General features: G+C 35.5%; 1 long non-coding RNA gene across 1 annotated transcript in view; it reads right to left on the bottom strand.

The window, feature by feature from the left end:
- The window catches only part of LOC310895428, a 35,631-nt gene extending 21,764 nt beyond the window's left edge, over nt 1–13,867 (bottom strand). The window contains exon 1 of the long non-coding RNA XR_014580680.1: nt 13,729–13,867. This is a non-coding gene — a long non-coding RNA (uncharacterized lncRNA). The remainder of the gene's footprint in view (nt 1–13,728) is intronic.
- Nucleotides 13,868–16,251: the final 2,384 nt, after the last annotated feature.

The raw sequence follows: 16,251 nt of genomic DNA, 5'->3' as shown, positions 1-16,251 counted from the left end.
AAGACCTCATGGTGTCCCCTAATTTCATAATTCTTTGTATGCCCTACATCTATTCTTGTTTTGCCTTGTTTAACATCAGCATGTGTATTTCTCTTGCAGTTACTTTTGAAATTCATGTTTTGATCATAACCCTATATAAGGATATGCAATTTTAACAGAAGCATTCCTTTAAAAGTAGACCTGTTTGTTTCAACTATTTTAAAAACTGGATTTACATATTCAATATATAATTTAGTTTTTGATTAGGGAATGTTTAAGATCTCTACTGGAGAATGCAAGACTTTTCAGCTTTGTTTCAGTTTCACTTTATCAGATGTTAATTAAATAGTAAATAAATCTCAGCATATATCGTTATTCTAATAGAGGGTCACAAACCTTTGTCTGTTGTTCCAGTACTTTGAGCATTGTTCCTGGCAAGAACATCTTATTCTTGTATTTTCTTACGGTTCTATTTTTTTTTCCCAATCATTTTCTCCATTTCTCTGTGCTGTTAGCCTTTTCTTAATTTTTGCTTTTGTTTCAAATTTGAGCATTATAACAGTAACAGATATATCCCTTTCTGAAATGATTACCTCAGAATGATAGGATTACAGCCTCAGAGGATTTTTTAATGGGATTAGAGAGTGTGCACCTGGACAGTAACCATACGGCATCTGCTTTGTACTTGCTATATTTGACGTGTGTCTTAGCCCTAGGCTTAGCCCTAGCCCTAGGTGAGTAGTGGAGGTACACTCCTGTGGGAGGTGAAAGGTTTGAATTTCAGCTCATTTTGCATGGAGAGGGAATTGACTCTGGTTTCCTTAGAAACTGCTGTAATCTCTAGTCTATTTTAACATTCCTTTCTCCTCCTCCTCCTTTGACAGACAGGTTTTAAGTGAAAAGATTGAACCAATTTTCCATAATCAAAGGAGTTTAAGTGCAGATGGGATTCCAGGCTGTGAATCCCACTTTCACATAAGCACATAATTTGGGTTGCAGTTAGGCATTTAAAAGCAGAAGGCAACATTGCAGATCATCTCTAAGATTTTTTTTTTTTTGTTGGCTGGCTTATACATTTCCCTGTTTAGGAAGCTGATTACTATGAATTTTTCTCCTGGGCATCCATATCTCTTCATTTTATATTGTACTGAGGCATCCAGCTCTGGCTCATGAACTCCCTTCCCAAGTTTGGAAGGAAGAAAAAAAGTTTGGCCCATCATCACTATGTATAGTTCCTTTTGAGGGTCTTGGATTTTAGACTTGACTTGTTAGAAGTGTAGAAAGGAATTTAAATCTATATATTGAGGTTCTAACTGCCTTTGATCAAATTAGTATGTACAGTACATAGAAAATCTCAGAAAGTGCCCAATTACCTTCAGCCATGCATGTTTTAGGAGTCCAGTCCTTATTTAAAAGAGATTTAGGCTTCCAGGTATCAATTGCTTGAAGAAGAGCACAGATATTTTAAAAACATGTGTGTTTCCAATATAAAAATAAAATTTTTTTTTTTAAAAAAATACATTTTCTTCTCCTCTTAAGTGATTTTTTTCTTCTTCTTCCTACTTCTATAGAATCTTCTAAGAACTGATGAGAAACTTCCTCAAAAACGTGTTTCAGCAACTGTCCCCATGTAATTGCAGTGTTTGTGGATAATTTCTAGATAATTTCTACTTGCTCTCTGGCATGATGGATTTCTTCTTCATTACCTGTTGCACTGCAGACTGATTTTCTATGATAGGCAATAAACAAAGACTAATTTCATTCTATTAGCTTTCGAAATTTGTCCAGGTTGCAATAGAGTCTTCTTTCATAAAGGACTCTTTGTGTAACTAGACTTATCTGGTTATTAAACAAGAGTTTTCCTCAAATTTTGGAGCATCCCTAAAAGTCATGTAGCTGACTTTACTATTGTGCTCCAAAATGCTTGTAAAACACGAGCATAACATCCTGATTTTAACCATCCTCCCCCACATACAGGAGTATTGAAACCTGGACCCTTCTTCCTCTTCTGAACCAGTTCACAGCCATCAGGGAAATCCTCTCACTTTCAGAAGTGAAACAGAAAAATCCAGCCACTGTATCAATGTAATTCCAAATTCTGGGAAATAAATCAATGAACCATTTTATATCCACATTGTACTGTTTTTTTTATCTGTAATCCCAGGTAAAATTTTCTGATGCACCTCAGTAATTTAGGCATCTAAATTCTGTTTTTCAAGTTGGAACATGCAGTAAACCTCTCTCCCTTCATTCCCTAACCATTAGACAGAGGTCTCAATTCTTCCCCCGTTTATCTACTTCCTTCCATAAAGTCCTTGAGTGTGATTTTTATCATGTATTTATTTGTCATGTATTTCTCATAATGATGGACAAACTTTAACTGGGGCCTCAGGCACTATTGTAATACAGGTAATAGGCAATAATTATAGAAACAGATGTTGCCAGCTTTTAATTCTATTCTCAAGGAAATTTAAACTCCTTTATTAGAGAATGCAACTCTTTAGCAAGAGTTTTTATGCACCAATAAGCAATTGGCTCTTTGAAAGCAGATCTTACCCCCCACTATTTGTATTCTCTTAATGTTCCAATCCAATTGCATTGCCTTTTAGTAAGTTCTTTATATTTTTCATGTTTCTAAATATTCACCTCATTTCAAGCCATGCTATCCTAGTTGCCTTCATCCCTGCATGTTCTAAGGACTTTAGTTGCTCCCTCTTGTGACCCCCTCCACAGATGTGGCAGTAGCAAATCCTTTGAAAACATCCACCACTTATCTGTACTTATCTATAAAATAGATTCAGTCATTTCATCTACTTCCTAAAACTTATTTTTCAAATACTGTTGAAATCACCTAGCTTTCTCTTTAAACCAGTTCTTTAATGTTGCACCTATCAATGTAATTTCTCATAATGCCCCGCCTTCCTCAGATACATGCTCTCTGCTGATATTAAAGCTACAGCACTCTAGGCTGCCTCATGAATGTATTGTGTTATTTCTCGGTTTAAATTGAACTTCTCATCGCATCTGTGCTTCTGCTTTTCCTTACATTTCCCTGGCCCTTGTATTTCACATCAAAATGTTATGAATTTTGCATTGCCTCTTGAGCTTCAGTGGCTTCTTACAGCAGATGAGTAAGAGAGCAAATCAAAATCAAAAAGCATTTACTATAGGTTGGACCCTTGTGCTGCCCCAAGTTTTCCCCCAGATATACGAGTGTAACTCTTAGATGCTATAAGAGGAATTGCAAAGCAGTTACAGAGGAGAGAATCTGGCTGTTTTTATGATGTTGAGATTCAACCCTTGCCTCTGAAAACAGTCGTGCATAGGAGAACAAGCAGGTGATTACCAACAGATGCAGTCTCAAAGAAGGTCATATTTATTTTTTTTTTCCCTGGTTTTGCTTTTGTTTTAGGAAGAATGAGGAACTATTTAATTTTCTTCTGTCAGTGGTTCATTTGTGTGCGGGACAGTATATATATATATATATATATATATATATATATATATGGATTCCTGCAAACTCAGAAAGTAAGTGGATTGTATTAAAAGAACTTAAGGAAGACTGCCAGGACAGCTATCAGTGAACAACTGCAGAAGTCAAATAAGTAGATGTTCTTGCCAGCTTAAACTTTCAGAGTATTTTTGTGGAAGTATGCAGTGTGTAACTCTTGTATCACTGCACTGTAAATCCATAAACATTCTTTTAACAAAGAATTGAGATGTGGTCTTTGGAGCTGTTGAACTAGTAGTGGGAAGAGGGAATGAGCTAGAAGCATTGCACAAGAAATAAGTTTGACCTTTGACTAAACAGCAAATTTTGATGAGGCAAAACAGCCTTTTAGCTATGTTAGATATACTTTTTTATTACAACTTTGTTTTTAATGCTTCTTCTACCTGTAGATGACATGCATTTATCTTTAATCAGAAGGCTATAATACTTTTCTATAACTTATGAAGAGCAGTTTTGAAAGGTGTCATTTATGCTGTAGCATTTAGTTGGATGTTGCAGGCTTAGCAACTTGGCCTAATACAACTTTTATTTGCAAGAATGCAATGTGGAGGCACTGTTCCAGCAAAACTGAAGTCAGACTTCAAAAAGTTTACTTCCTTTATAGGGAGAGTATTTGCTGTTATGTTGTCTTTTTACTTTAAGGTTCCATAGATTTTCTCTTGCTTTCTAATTACTCAGTTTTGACTGTAATTTGTCCCAGAGGACCAGCACATTCTGTTAGAAGGAGCCCAAGCCCAAATTCTTAAGTTGAATTGTTCAGATCATAGAATCATAGAATGGCTCAGGTTGGAAGGGACCTTAAGAATCATCCAGTTCCAACAACCCTGCCATGGGCAGGGATGCCACTCTCTGCATCCACAACCTCTCCGAGCAACCTGCTCCAGTGCCTCACCACCCTCCAAATGAAGAATTTCATCCTAACCTCTAATCTAAATCTCCTCTCTTTTAGTTTAAAACCATTCCCCCTTGTCCTGTCACTATCTGCCTGAACAAAAAGTTGCTCTCCACCCTTTTTACAAGCCCCCTTTAAATATTGAAAAGCTGCAATAAGGTCATCCTGGAGACTTCTCTTCTTTAGGCTGAACAGCCCCAGGTGTCTCAGCCTTTCTTCATAGGTGCTCCAGCCCTATGATCAACTTTGTGTGCCTCCGCTGGACCCAGTCTAACAGATCAACATCCTACTTGTGCTGGGGGCCCCAGAGCTGGATGTGATACTCCAAGTGGGGCCTCACAAGGGCAGAGCAGAGGGGCACAATCACCTTCTTCGACCTGCTGGCCACTCCTGTTTTGAAGTAACCCAGAAAGGAGTTCACCTTCTGGGCTGCAAGCACACACCCCAGATCTTAGTATAGCTTTCCCCCAACCCTGTGTATTCTTTTTTTTTTTTTTTTTATAAATATCCTTTGATCTGAGTACCACTAATGGTCAAAATTATTATTAGTATTATTTTGAAGCTTAAGCCTTTCTTTGTATTACACCATTTGATAACTAAATCTTTGCCTTTAAAGTATACTGAAAAATCCTGTTCAATATAGTGAGGATGATGGATATATAAGAAATTCATAAAGATCATAAGGATCCAAGTATACTTGTTTGAAAGCACTGACATAACATTTATAAAGTGAAGTGTAAATTTACACTTTTCACTTGAAACCATTCAGTAAATGAAAGACATGGAATTTGAGAAATTTTTCTAGTCCAGTTTTATTTTCCTATTCACATACCAGGTGAAATATGTTGCTAGTGTATACTGTGACTCAAAGTATTTATTCATATGCATCCTAGAAGGAAGCTGAAACTGCGTTTGGCAGAGCAGATTTAATGTGTCACACTATGTGCTGTTGATCTGGCCGCAGTTCTTTCATTTCTATTTGCAGTTTATTCTTGCTTTGAAATGCAATCTAATTCACTCAGGTTATGGTGTTCATAAAATATCAAAAGTGATGAATCTGTTCATGCTCTCAATAGGTTAGACATTTTTACTTCAAATTGGACTTTGTCTTGCTGGCTATAGCAACTGTTCAATCTGTAAATTCCTCAAAACAGCAGATTGCCCTGTAGGATGTGTGTGGCGTAGCAAGCTTAGCTCCAGTTCGGGCTTTGGGGTTTGTTTGTTTGTTTGTTTGTTTTTCTGCTCGTTTTACAGTGGTGGATAAAAATGTTAAGATCCAGTATTTCACAGTCATTGCACAGGTTAAACTCTTGAGCTTGTCCTAGTTTGGGGAGGGTTTTCATATGTGCAGTGTGAAATATAACTATGAATTTATCATTGAGATTCCCATAAATCTTCAGGTGTTTTGCACTGTGTCTGATCATTCACTTACTAGAGATGAGTTTTTCAGGCATACCTGTTCTTCATGTATAAAGAATTTCCCTTGGAAGTAGATGGAACAAAGTACCTTATGAACAGCATACTGAGAAACTTGGTAATGTAAAGCAGTTCTCAGGTCCTCTGAAGTTTGTATGGATGACAGCACGTACCTGTTTGTTTTGTAATTGACTGTTTAACTAAAGCTTTTACATTCTTACTCTCTATATTCATGGAAAATTCCTGTACCCATTTTTCTACATTCAGGCTGAGATAGGATGTGTATTTGGCTTTTTGAGATTTCAGTGAAGAGAGTGAGTGATTCTGGATCAGAAGAAACCTTCAGGAGAACCTCTCTGTTCTTGGTGTCATTACTTTTCACCTTTTGGGGAGATGCATAAGAAAAAGTTTGCATTTGCTACCTACATGTATAATCTATCTATCTTTCTATCTGTCTGTCTATCTATCATCTCTCTCTCTTTATCTTTTTTTATCTATACCTATATAATTTCCCCACTTGAGACACATAATGTGTGCTATCTTGACCTAGGCTATAAATCAGAAGCTTCAGGGACTCTTTTGGACTTCCCTCTGTTGCTGTTGCCTACCTTTACTGGACTTCTTTGTCTCAGGACAAAATGTATCAGGATATCCACTGAGAGAAGAAAGGAAAGGTTAAGTGTTTAGTGCTATCTGATTTGTTTGGTCCATCCTCTCTTCTTCCCTTCTCCCTTCTTCCTTTTTCATCAACTGTTAATTACAAGCATCTCTTTAGGAAGGAGAAAAGAAGAAATGTTTGGTTTCAACCCTGAACTGTAAACAAGAATTTCCTGAAGACTGGGGTTAAGATGGAGTATTGATACAAGCTAATTTCCTTGGGACAGGATCACCACCGTTCTCCTGTGGAACAGTATAATACAGCCATCCAAACCAATGCTCCAGGATTTTTCATTTGTGCTTGAGATGGCATGTGAATAGAGAAATTTATCTATTATTACATCTGTTTGACAAACTTGTATTGCTCTAATGCTATAGAAACATTCATTCACTTCCTACTTTGTTGCTTGATGCAGACAAAAGTATACTTTGTACCATGTGCTTTTTTGAAGGAAAAGACAGAATCTCCATTGTAGCTACATCACTGAGAGTTGTGTACAATGCTGGACGCACAGTGTCCATGTCATCTTCTTTTTCTTGGTAGCTTTTATTAATTCAGAAAGTATTGGATAGATAGGTGATTACAGGTAGAAATACTATACAAACTATGAAATCAGAGGGCAGCAAATAAAATCAGCAGTCTCAGATTGAAATATATGTTTCTACTACTACAGGCAGCTTGAAAGATGTTGATATTCAGATTATAGATTTATGACTTGCTCTTTCCAATATTCATGAACGCAAAGAGTTTTTGCCTTGGGCATGTTATAGTAGCAAAGCCTTGAAACTGGCAATAATTGCTTAACACTCCAAACAACATAATTATATATTTTTGAGCATTTTAGCAATTGATTCAAGGATGTATATGTACATTTTATAAAAAGTAAGTATGATCTGATCAAGGAATAAAACTGTTCTTTCATCATTTTACATTTGAAATCTGGTTTGCCTCCAAATAAATCACATTGCACTTATTTTATATGCATATACATTTTACAAATCTTATCTTTAGTGAACCCCATGCAGTATGGGCATAAAAGTTTAATCAAACTAAAAACCACGGTCCACTGATGTTCTATAGACCTGCTGAGTTCATAGCTGTTATGAGAAGAAATGTTCCCTTTGCAGCCACTGAAAGTCAAATTAATTACCATGCAGTGATTCCTTCTAAAGAACAAAATTTCTTGGGCAGACCTTAAGGATGGATGTAACTGGAGTACCTGCACTGGATGATTTTATTTTGCTTGTTTTTATTTTAATTGCCATTGTCTGCTCTTCTTTGTCAGGACTGTGTAGAGAATATTTAATTTAATAAATTATTAAACTGTTTTATTAACGTTCAAACATGGATATTTGTGTAAATAAAAAGAAAAAATCTTTGGGCTTCAGTGTGAATTAAACCTCTATTTATATATATATTTTTATGAATGGCAAATTCATGACCATTTGAAAATGGTTGATGTTAATAATTTATTGGGATTCATGTAGATGTTTATGACAAACTTTTAAACTGTTTGGTTACTTTATTGATGGTCCAGTTCTTCCTGAGCAAAAAGGAGCACGGAAATAGATGTAGACTTCAGATGTAGTCTGTTAGTATATAAATATGGGGGAAAGTATATTGGGCAGTTAATATGCAATTTAGCATAGGAAAAGGAAAGAAGGAGGGCCCTACAATATGGTGTGCCTAGTGTAGAAATATTAAAAATCTCTATGACTATTATGTCTTTTTTTATTTTTTCTATGTGAAATAAAATATTTAAAAATCACAGGTGAGGGCAATAGGTGTGTCTGCCACTGTCTGTGAAGGTTATTTACTGCTTTAAGGGTAATGAATATTGCCTACAGTCTAGGAAGGAAGGGGGTGAGGAAGAAGAATGAGGCTTTGGTGTTGGATGATATAGAAAGGGAAAGGTTCAGTTTTCTTTCAGGGTAACTTTTCAATAGCTGCAACTTCAGCATCTCTGGAAATTGTGAATCATTAGGTGAGTTCCTGCTTAGGCTGACCTCCTCTAACCACTTATGCATAAACACATGCATGCACATGCAGACACATCATGTCAGGGTCCCAACCATATGCTTCATCTTCTTGAAACAGAATTCTTTCAGATAGATGGCATCTGTAAATATTTCTGTAAAAACTGCAGCAAAAATAAATGACATTTTCAGTAACCAAAATACACTATTTTTAATAAACTGATAGAATTATATGAAATGGGATTCCTGTGGATACTGGTAAATATGAAAATGTCCCATTCTTATCTCCTTAGATCTTTAGTATGTTTATTAAAGCTAAGTAATAAATCTTACGTATCTCATTGCCATCTTGATAAACTCTCAGTGCTAAAGGGTTTAATAATAACGTAGATCATAACATCTGCTACACTCAGTGCTCTTTCCAACTTCAGATGATTTATTTTTGAAGTTTTATTTCTAAAGGCTTCCAGTTAATTGCCATGTGCTTTGATTGGGCTTCAGTATGTTCATCTTTTGATCACAGTGCAGCAGGAAACCATGCTTGGATAAATCTTGAGGGTGTCTGCAGCTTGATGGATTGTGTATGTGTCTGTGTCACTCCTTGGTCACACAGGATGCAGGTTCAGTTATTAGGAAAGCACAAATTGCAAGCAAATTGCAGAACCTAACAGCTCTACTAAGAGATCCATGCTGTGTGATAGCATACACATGGCTTTCAAGCTATGAGGTGGAATAATAACCCCAGTGCCCTGATAACATTTAGTTGTTATTCCCCTAGCTAAATGCTAAAGCTGAGAAACAATGGTGTTGAAGTTAATTTCCATTCTCAAGGTGCCAGATAATTATATCCAGTTATTCATGTGTCTTCTGAAAATTAGATGATCTCTTCTCATATTCCTGTTTTCAAAGTCAGAATAAAAGTTGGAAATTCTTTGTCCCTTAGCTCACAATAATATGCACAGGTTACATTAGTTGCTTAATCTTTTTTGCTGTGCCGTGTTCATTCAATCAGCTTTCTGTAGATACTTTTATGGTGATAACCAGCCAACTTATTATTAGCCACTCTACTAACAGGTTAGCGTCCTTACCATTAAAATAAACTCCATGTAACCAAACTTTTTTTTCCCCCCCCAAAAAATGTAAAGCTTTCAATGCACTTCTGAAAATTAGACTTACATAATAATCTAGTATAGAAGAGTTTGCCCATAGCATGAATCTGCACTCATACATGACTAATGGTTTATATATCATAACTATGGTTACTCTAACCATAGAAATGCCTCATCCTTATTTTTAATTTATTTGGCCAATCACTTGTTCTAAGTGATAGAGCAAGGATCTTTACTAGTTATTCATGATGTCAAAAAAATAAATAAATGTATTTCAATAATTGTAAAGCTGACACTTTTTATTTTGTAGCACGTTGTTCTTGCAGTAAAAGAAAAGGGAAAGGGAGGTCATTCTTTAGGTTTTTATATCTTTTATTATTGTACATTCTCTTCTCTGTCAGCTTCCATTTGTGTTGCTTTTAAAGGTAGAGAACTGAAATCTTTTCTGTCCTCAACTCTATCAGAGTGACTCCAAGCATCTAATCATTTTTTGTTACCATTAATTGAAATTTCTATTCCTGTCACTTTATTGACATGGCTTTTTCTGTTTTGGTAAAACTATTTCATGAGAGTGAACATTCATGTATATCCAGTCACTTATACATAGAAAAATATGTGTAGGAGTATATATATACAAACATTGTATTTACATATATTACATATTCACATACATATATGTATACATGTATGTGTATATATGCATGTGCATATACATATGTGAATACACTTACAAAAAGATGCATATATATAATATAGACAAGCAAATACATTAAAAAATATATAATGCTATGCATTATAATGCTGTAGACAAGTTTTAAATCATGTTTTCTTCCTCCCAAAAGTGTTTCTCCTCTGATTTATTTTCCTTGAAATACAAGTCTTTTATAAGAAAGACATATATAACTCAGGAGATAACATGTTGCTCATAGAACAGAAAATATTTTTAGGATTTCTACAGAATAAGTAGAATTTTCACTTAAATGACTTCAGTTTAATCACATGCAACTTATATTATATAATATCCAGAAGTTTATTCAGCCTTTTCAGAAGTGAATATACTGTTGAAATGAATTAAATTAGGTTAAATTTAATATCCTAAAGATATGTGAAATGTGGATTTCAAAGTGAACTACTTTATTTGGAAAATTAGTCTGTCTCCATTGAGATTTGTCTCAACAAGTGCGTTGAGGTTTGTGGAAATAAGGCAAAAATCATAAACAGATTAAGATTGGAAGGACAATCCTTAACCAGCAAAACTTTATTTCTGGTTAACTGATAACTCAGCGTTTTCATTGTTACATAGTACCTAGGCATAATTTTGAAGTAAAGTTTTTCTGGCAGGGACAGTTGGAACTTTTTCAGTGAAAAGAGAGTCATCCCAAAAGAAAGCTCTCCTCTCATTTTATGCACATGGTACTGGAGAAAGATTCTTAGAGCATTTGGGCATCCTAATCTTTGATAGGGCTTTAAAAATCTCAGTCTGAGTTCTGCTGAAACATTGTTATTGATTTTCCTGTTAGCTCAAAGGTTTCTCTGTTTCAAGATTCTGGTAAGATTGTAACAGGTTTGTCCACCATGTTTATATGACAAAAGGCAAACATTTTTAATTTTAAATTTTAAAAATATACGTTTTATTATTTGTATTCTTATATTATTAAGTAGTACATACTTTATTAGTTCATGGATTATGTATTTCTGTTTGTCACTTAAAACTACTGGAGAGTTGGAACATATTCATGGACACATGGATATATAAATGTTTGTATAAATATATCTGTATGTGAATTCATAATGGAGGTTGTGAAATAGGCTACTTCAATCATGATTCTCTTGTCTCCAATGCATAACATGTCTAATGCGCACAAGTGCTTTGTTAAATTCTCAATTAGCTCAATGTAATTTCATCCTCTGTTATTGTAATTTACGCTAAAGCTTTGTCCCTGCTCCTAAACACAGTATTTCTTCAATTCATTTTCTGGCCACTTTAAAGAAACAATAAGCATAAAATAACCTTTCTAACAGCCTAATGTACTAATGGAGAAGCTAGAAGAAACTTTAGTTATTGGAAGATGCTTTCTTATCAAAGACAATATCAGTGCAGGGTGTCTCAGTTGTTCTAGGAATATATAAAGCATTATAGACAGATATTAAACTGTTTTGCATCAAAAAACTGATTTGACTGCATGAAAACTGATTTATTGGTCAGCCTCATAAAGGTGAAATTCTGTGTTTGTAACAGATTAAAGGTAGGAGTACCATCAACATGACGTGGATAAATGTGAAGAAAAGTTTTCTTTGTGGCCACACTTTCTGCTATATATTATTATAATTTGTATGCAGATTTGTCATGAGATAACTCCGTTGCACCTTCTAGCATATATTTACTGCTTTCAGAGAAGTTCTTAGGAATTTTCTTGGTATTCGTATTAAGCATTTTGAAGCTATGTCTCTAAACATTTATGCAAAATCCCTCAAAAAATATTTTATCACAGTGTTGAAAATGGTCTGTCTGCATGAGCCCAGCAGTAGACTAACATGCAGCTCAGTAACTATTTGAAGCCATCAACACTTTTCCTTCCTGGAATCTTCAATCTGTCTACTTTTGCTTTTTTCTTTGAATATATATATGCATATTAATTCTGTGTTGGATGTTTCAATGAAGCAGTGCTTCATCTCCCACCATTTAGCCAAAATTCTTCTGTCTGTAGTAGCAGCTCATCACCTTCTCTTAGGCTTGCCCACAGATTTAGGCTTCTTCATTACTGTCTTTGTATAATCAGCACAAAGAGATTCCATTTAGGTAACGAATTTAAGATTGGAATAAATAATAAATGTGCTACACCTATTATACACCACATTTTTATGTATAAAAATACATAATAAATACATAATAAAAATACAAATTCCTTATTGAGTAGGGGTTCCTTTAGATTAGCTTGCACAAGAATATCCTTTATACGATAGAAAGCCTCCTTGCTTTCCCTTAGGCATGAGTCTGCAGAAGTCAAAGCTATCCCTATGTGATTCCTTGAGAAACATCAAGGCTCATTACAAAAAATAACAATAAAAAAGGCATCCCTTACATTTGTTTTAGTTGCTTGCAGATGCTTACATATTATTTTGTCACAAAAGATTAATATTATTCATCCCAAATTCATTAACACTATTCACGTTATTGTTCAGGGCCTCAAGCTTTCATAGTTACTAGGTAAGGGTTTGAAAAAAAAAATAATAATCCTAACTTGGGCATTATATCTCACTTTTATAATATTCTGATCAGCAGACCTGTGGCTGTTTACAAGTACACCTTGGGATTTGAAAATAAACCCAAGACTGAACTGTTTGCCACACATGCAAAGCAGCAGACTTGATTGAAGCGTAGCATTGTGAATGTGCCTTAGGAAGGACCACAAACCTGGGACCTGTCCATTTTTTTAGAAATTAAAAGTGCTGGAGCGCAGACCAGAAAACATTTTTGAATGTGGTCCAGAATCTATTCATGGCTAACCACTGTATATTCAGAGTAATTCCAATGACTGGTCTTCTTTCCATTACATTCTGCATGGACTATATGAAACAGCAGATCATTTTTTTGTTGCTTGCCTCTTATCTGACATTATAAATAACGGAAAGTCAATTAGTACATGTTTTAGTGGTGGTTCTTGCCACTTTGATAAATGTCACTAGAAACGAAAAATGAATTATTGCAACCTTACACGTAGCTTGAAAAATTAACCTCATGCCCCCCATATGGAACTGAATAAAAATAAGTTATTTGAAAACATGCAGCTGGGAATTAATTCAGCATGTCAGTAGGGCAAACATTTCCTCTGTGAGTGGGAGAAAAAAGCCCAACAGCGAAGCAGTTCTCAATTTTACAGTTGCAGCTGACTTGTCTTACCTCTGTCTTTGAGCACATGGTAAAAATGACCTCCTTACACTCAGACTGTGGTGTATACACACAATGGATTTATTTCCACTCCTTCTGCTCTTCTATCACCATGTCTTCCTTGAAAATGGAAAACTGTTGTTACACCTCACCTCACTGGGCAAACTGCCCATGTGCCAAACCTGGGAGGTGTAGAGACTGATGGATGAAATAGCCAGGGATTGTACTGACGGCATCAGAAGTGCTGCATATTCTGTGAAGAAGAGAGGCTGGATTATGCTAGAACACAGACCCCTACCTGACATCAGTGAGGCTGTATCTCTGCTGAGCCCATCTCACTTGCATCAGGTCTTCTCGTCTTCACTGAGGTGGCAGATGTTTCTGCCAGCTATATTATTTTGTTTAATGCTAAATTACTGTTTAGCTTCCCCTTTACTCTTTTCCTCCCCACCCCCCACCCCCCCCCCCCCCCCCGCCCCCCGGTCTTTTCCTGAAATAAACGGTTGCTAAAACTGTTCATGGTGATTGATACAGAGTGTTTCTGAATGCTGGAAACATATCCAGTAATTACACTGTTCAGACATGAAGATTATATTACCTCAAATTGCCTGGAATGATGTCAATTTATCAAACTTCCTGCGAGAAGTTCATCTCTGCTGTAAAGTGATCACTTCTCTCTCTGTTAGCTTGCTTTATCTAATACAAAGAGTCCAGGGGGATTTATCCACTCTCTTTTTCAACCTCATCCTCCTTTGGAATCTGTCAGACCAATGAGGAAAAGAATGAGAGTGTGTTTTGTGACTGCCTTGTTTATTTTATCGTCTTTCAGTGCAGTGGAGGGAGAGGATGTATAATTTGATTTGAAAACCCAAGACAGTTAAGCAACAGGGCTTCGACAGAGCAGCAGTAATCATGTCTGCTTACTGAGGTAAAACATGGTTTGTTTGTATTCCAGACAGAAGATTTCAATTATGCTTGTTTAAGACTAAAAGATTAAAAAGCGTACAGATTCATTTCCTATTAAGCACTCTTTTGGTGAGTCTTTAATGCCAGTATCGAAGTGTACTTCATGGATGCTTTCTTTTCTGCCAGAAGGAAGAAAATGTTTGCAACATTTGTCTGCCCGTTAACCATTGCAGGATGTCCTACAAAATGATTTTTACCCTTTGGACTATCAACAACAGAATGATTTAGTTAGTAGTGAAAGCCAAAAGCTCTAAACAAGCTGAAAAGGAAAAAAAAAAAAGAAAAAAAAAAAAAAAAAGACAGTCCTCAAACTTATGTTTGCAAACATAACATTTTTAGCCTTTTTTTCTCTGGTGCTATTCCAGTGACTTCCGATTAGGTCAACTAAAAATAAATGCAAGGTTAAGAGCAAATTTGTCATATTCAGAGGACAGTTACTCTGTAGCAATCTAGACTACTATTACTCAAAGACTAAAATGAAGCATGATTTCTTAATAACCTGAGTTCATATATTTTTATATGTGTTTGCTTTTAGTCTTCTCATAAGGTTTTTATGGGATTTTTTTTTTCTGTCAGTAAGAGCTAAGTTTGGTCTTTTGTGAAGTAAGTAGTTTCCCAGTGTAGATTGTTTCTCAGTAAAACGTGAGCCAGAAAAAAAAAAAAAAAAAAGAAAAAAAGAGCTTTTAATCTTCTTTTTGTTAGTTCTATATTGTTATAGAAGTACTAAATACTTTTAAGAATACCATGGTCACATGACATGGACAAAGAAATCCAAGTTGAGCAACGGTAAGTACTAACTGCAAAAATTTCTGGAGTTTATCATCTGTTTACATGATTCTCATTAGCCAAAAGAATATAGACAGAAAATTCATCAGCTGTATTCCCTTCATGCAACCCAAGGATGCTTCAAAGGAGAAGCATAAACAGGGCTGCTCCAGTGCCTCCAGAACCCCATTTTCCCCTCTCATGAGTGTAACCAAACTCCCTTTAAGATTTTGAGCTTATCTAGACTTAGCTGCTTCCAGTGTTTCAGCTCAAGGAGGAACTTCCAGCTGGGAGACTCAAAAAGCCTTTGGGGACTTTATTAACTTTACTTATAATAAAAGCAATGCCTCTTGGCTTTGTATTTTACAAAGACTCCACGGCACTTTAATCCTTGAGGTAGTGGTAGTCCATGTGATTTAACTAATTAAGCAACCCCGATGATGTCCTGCTGGGTAGGTCTGGCAAAACCTCCTACCCTGAATATGTAGTCCAGACACCAGTGAAAAAACACAAGGAGAGCACTTATCAAAGATCCTTTTAATAGAGAAAGGAATAGTTGCTAAATAAAATTCAAGCCAGGTTTTGTATCCTTTTATAACACTTCATCTTGTAATTTTCTTACTATATTTCTGCTGCTTCTATATCCTACAGTCCCCACATTTCTGATGTTATCAGGCTTACATTCTTGGTAGGAGTGATTTCTTATTCATAACATTTCTTCATAACTGAAGGAATTCCCAAATTATTGTAAAAAAGATCATTCTTTTCAGATTTGATTTGTTTACTTATTAGCAAATGTTTTCAGAGCTCTGCCTCAGAAAGCACTAGAAGATGCAGACTATAATCTTGAAACTCCCTGCAACAGTGAACAATCTTTTTATTATATTTACATGGACAACTACAATGATCTCACATCTATTTCTCTTAGGAGTCACTTTAATAACAGTAGTCCACAGTTTTACCTGTTGCTTCATTCTTCACCAATCAGATAAGAAACAGCTCATTATTTAATCTTTGGATTTTTTGTTACATATGTTTTTACAATTTCTTTTTAATTACCTAGTGGACTACTTCATGCATCCCCAATAAA

The sequence above is a fragment of the Anser anser genome (genome assembly GCF_964211835.1).
Source record: "Anser anser genome assembly, chromosome: 2".
In the NCBI taxonomy this organism is placed as follows: domain Eukaryota; kingdom Metazoa; phylum Chordata; class Aves; order Anseriformes; family Anatidae; genus Anser; species Anser anser.
The sequence above is the reverse complement of the archived record's forward strand: the minus strand, read 5'-3'. Positions and strand labels throughout refer to the sequence as shown.